Here is a 4898-nt window from a genome sequence, read left to right as displayed (position 1 = left end):
CAAATCCCTTTCAGGAGAGAGTTTTTCTGTCGCCTCTTCCCCGTCACTGTTGCTGTTCTGCTTCTGCTGTTGTTGCTGTGGCCGGCTGCTGCTGTTGCTATTGCTGCTGCTACATGCTGTGGCCGGCTGCTGCTACTGCTGTTGCTGCTTTCCACCGCAGCTACACACAGAGAAAAAAAAGAGAAACTATGCAGAACTCGTCGAAACAATGAATACAAGTTGAATAATAGTCACTCGGGTTCACAAGTTTTTTAACTTCACCAGAAACGAATAGACAGAACATCAACCGGTTCACAAGTTTTTTAACTGACAAATAGACATAACATCAACCGGCTCACAAGTTTTTCAACCGGCAAATAGATAGAACACCAGAAACGCGCCCCACAAGTTTTTTAACTTCACCGTTGATGCATACAAGTTTTTTTAGTAAACGAAGCCAAGGAATATACCACTCGAACAGCAGTACAGCACAAACACGCTGCACTCATATACAATCTCATTGACCTCAAACATGAAGCTGCTAGTGGAGTGGCCAAAGATGGAGGCGGCGAATTGCAGCCAGAGCAGGATGGAGAGGCAAGAAGAGAGCAGCCCACCAAGGTAGAGGTACTCCCTGCGCTTGACCACGATGGCAGCGCAAGAGAAGCATGCGAAGGCAATGGCAGTCCCAACAAATGCTGTCACCAGGATGCTATCAAACACAACAGAAGCAACAGGTAAGCTACATCAGTTAACAGAGAAAACAATTATTATGTTTATGATGGTGATTAACAACAGATCTAAGATTGAGGTTTTCGAGCAATTTAACTGCAAATTCATGGCTCCGAGTACTCTGGTGTATGAATTTAGTTCAGAATATAGCACAAGACAATTCAGCTCATCATGCCAAGATAATTAAATAAAGCAACAGCTCAGCCCTTCACCTAACAGAATCAGCAAAAAGGCCCAAGCCCAACGCAGGACACCATCATACACAAATCAGAGTTCTAAGACACCTGAGCAGATTAGATGTTGCTAGCTAAGGCATTTAAAGAGAGCATGCACAAATGCTAATGGTCCAAATGGAAGCCAAACAAACAGAAGTATGCAGTAGCACTTCCCCTAAATGGTCAGGACCAACATATCATCTGAAAACTGTTCAATTCTTAAATTTATCTCTTGCAAACCATGTTATTCAATGCCAGGTCCCCCATCAAGTAATTCAAAAGCTCACAGGTTATGAAAAAGACGTACTGCAGATGAAAACTAGGACAAGAAGAGCTTCAGATTACAGCTATCTTAGTCATACTAGCAGTCTTTTAGAAAATTAAAACCTAATTGCGTGACTTCCTAATTGCATTAACTATTAAGATATGTCACCAATTTTTCAAAAGATTTATTTGCCAAACACCTTTGCATGTGGCCAACCAACCAACAGGCTAACATGCTTCCTCGCCTAACACAATATCACCAGCTATACTCTGCCTATATTTACTATCCATATCGAGGCACATAACTCAAGCCATTAATCTTAGTATTTTGGGAGCTAAAATGATTTCAAACTGGTGGTTCTCATTGAACTTTGCATTTTCTTCATTTTTAGAACTCTTCACCGCCTTCAAGGAAATATGGAAAAAAAACATTCGGCGTAAATATAATGACGGTTTCTATTATGCATGCATGCATAGTATAATACTGTCTGGCAGATAGGATTTTCTCCACAAGTCAATGCAAGATAACATTGAATGCAGATAGGAAATTATGCAACTGAAAAGGAAACAGAAAAGGAGGTTTAGCAACAATTTTCCTACAATACCAATTGTTACAAACAACAAACCATGAAGCTGTAAACAAATGTAGCATCGAGACAACTCAAAGTACTCAATTTCAGAGGGAAAAGAGGACATGAAGTCGTCATAGATAAAGGTGTTATAACTCATGATGCAAGGATAAACAGAAAAAAAAGAGAGACTTGTTCATAGATGCATGGTGGTTCCTAATTGCATGACTTCTACATCATGACTCCTTTCGAAGTGACCAATGTGAAAACTGTCAAATCTTTGATTGCAACAGGAGTGTAGGCAGAAGCTTAGTAGGCAATAAATTCCAAGCAGGCAATCATAGCAAGCCATGGCTTTATTGGTCGATCCACAAGTAAAGATTGCTTACATAGCACCACAACAAGGTAGGCAACCAGCAACATATAGGCAAAGCAATCTATGCCTGGAACCGCAGCTGGACCAAGGGGAGGAAAAGGAGGAGAAAGGAAGGGCTCACCATTGGGACGAGGCAAGGCGGGGAAGTCACGGAGCAGTGGATGGAGAGGTGGCGGGGAAGTCACCGGATCTTGGAGATCGATCCGGCTGGGGATGGAGAGGTGGCGGCGGCGAGCCGCAGGGAGACGGAACGACGCGCAGGGAGGAGAAGCGGCGCGCAGGGAGGTAGAGGTGGCACGTCGTGAGAGGGAGGATGGGGAGGACGCGCTCGACGTCCGCTGGTAGGAGAGCTCCACCTCGTGGAAAACGGGTGGGTCGGGTGGGGGAGCCCGTTCGGGAGGTTTCCAAAGACCGAAACAATTTGGCCCGTGGCTGATTCTTCACGAGACTTTTTGGTCCAGGAAAAATGCTGGGATCCGGAGGGAATTTGTGTTCCCAAAGAAACCCTTACGGAATGCAAATGAGAGTCTTACGGAATGCAAATGAGAGTAACTCGGCCGGCCCAAGCCCACCAAAACATTAATAGTCGGCCGGCCCCAAAACGGCCATCAAACCCTAGCGTCGCGAGCGCGAGTCCCAGTCTGTGGTCCGCCCTCCGCCACCGCTTCTTCTCCTGAGTCCCGACTTCCGAATCGTCGCGACTTTCCTTCTCCCGGCCGCTGCTTGCCGCTTCCGCTTCCGCTTCCCCTCGGCCCTCCCTCATCTTCTTCGCCCCCCCCCCCCCCCCGCACGGTCACACCGCCTAGCGCCCTAGACTCCCTCCCCTCGTCTTCTGATCTTCTCCCGGCCCGGCGGGCGGCCGGCGGCGGCCATCCCCCATCATTTCGTCGCTCGCGAGTCGCGTCGTCCTCGTAGATGGATACAGGAATAACAGGATGCACCATGGATTGCCGATGAATCCTTCTTCCTTCTTCCCTTTCTCCCTGTTTCTCAACTGACCCAGAACCTCCCAACCGCGAACCCACCTCAAGGGATGACGACGCCTCCGACCGGCCGCCGCCGGATCCCACCGAGAGAAGACGACGACTCCTCCGACCGGCCACCGTCAGGGTCAGACTGCGTTCAAATTCCAAGCTGAATGGGTACAAAACGTTCATCGATAGAGGCTGACCCTGAACGGGTTCTTTTTCCATCGAGTCTTCCTCTTCTTCCTGGACGGATGGAGCCACAGAGGTCGCAGGCAGAGCGCCACTTTCGAAAGGGTCTCATCCAGTTTACCCGGCCCTCGATCTCATCTCTCTAGTCTCTACTGGTTTCGACTCTCGTCGTCGATATCCTGCTCCTGCTGGGCAGACCGCGAGGCTGTGGTGTAGCCGTGTGGGTGGGGTCAGGGTAGGGAAAGAGGAAAGCGGCCCAAGGCGGGATGTCCAAGGTACACAGTCTCACTCTGACAGTCACCAGACAGACTAGTCAGTGGCAAATAATTTGCTCCTCCTCCTGAGTCACGAGTCCCATCCCAAACCTCAGGGGTTGTTCCTGCCTGTCGTCCTGTGCACTGGCACTGCCAACCTTCCCAGCGTTGGATTTGGATCGGCGTCGTCCTCCGTCTCGCTCGCTCTCCAGCGCCGGCGGCTTGGCGCTTCCCCTCCTCTTCCTCGGTCTCTCCGCTGGATTGGCTTGCGGGGGCGACCCGCAGGCACCTGGACTGACTCTCTCTTCGTGGTAAGGGACCCTAGCTCATGGCATTTGGATGATTGGATTGATTGTTCTTACAGCGAGTTTTGATCTGGCGCCCCATATTCTCTCCCGGGAGTCAATCGAACCCAAATATTTGTTCCTCTCCGTATTTGTTGGTCTTGCGGAGGACATGGCTCGATTAGGCTCTTCCTCGGCTTGCCATATTGTTATGCTCCCCGCCAATTAACCCCGTAGGCCTATCGAAGAAGGTGCGGATAGATCCACCCATGTTATGTGCTGAAGAAGGTGCGGATAGATCCACCCATGTTATGTGCTGGTGCTTGGGTTTCTACTAAATCAAATCGACACTGTCAATATCAGTTCATTTCCGGGAGGATCCGAGATCCTTGTACCTCCATGTTTAACTGTACCCTCGTCCACACCTTGTAATGGCCTCTGTACTTATGTGCTACTGATTTTGAGTTGTTCCACACTACCAAGTGCTTTGCACCCATTCTGACAGGGCTCGGATTGTAGTACCAATTGATGTAAACTTAGAAGCCAAAATAATGTGATCCGGAAATTGTGTCCAAAGTTTGGGCTCTGCTGTCAAACCTTGTGAATTTGTAATTCGATCCTCATGGGTGCATGTAGTAGCTGATCCTACCATCCATATCCCTCCATATAATATCGTAAGGTGAAACCACCATCATATGCACCAACTATATGCATATGCTTTGGAAGAGACAGTTGGAACAGAAAAGGCTAGCCAATGGACTTGTCTGAACAAGCAATAATCAACACCCCCAGATTTATGGTGTTTGGGAGAGGGGTGCTAAACTTTAGCACCCCCACTCTAGTCCATTTTAGTCACTTGTGCTCCCAAACAGGTGAGCTAAAGCTGGTGGACTAAATTTTAGCCCCCCACTAATCCCTTAGTCACTTGGGGGTAGCTAAAATGGACTAAATGAACTAAAAAGTGATCCTCCCGGACCACTTTCCCTCCCTGCCCCCCCCTCAGTCTCTCTCTCTCCCCGCTCCTTCGCCCGAACCGCCACTTCCACCTCGCCTGCCGCCTCCGCCTCG

The sequence above is a fragment of the Setaria italica genome, chromosome V (assembly GCF_000263155.2).
Source record: "Setaria italica strain Yugu1 chromosome V, Setaria_italica_v2.0, whole genome shotgun sequence".
In the NCBI taxonomy this organism is placed as follows: Eukaryota; Viridiplantae; Streptophyta; class Magnoliopsida; order Poales; family Poaceae; genus Setaria; species Setaria italica.
This window is presented reverse-complemented; position numbering follows the sequence as displayed.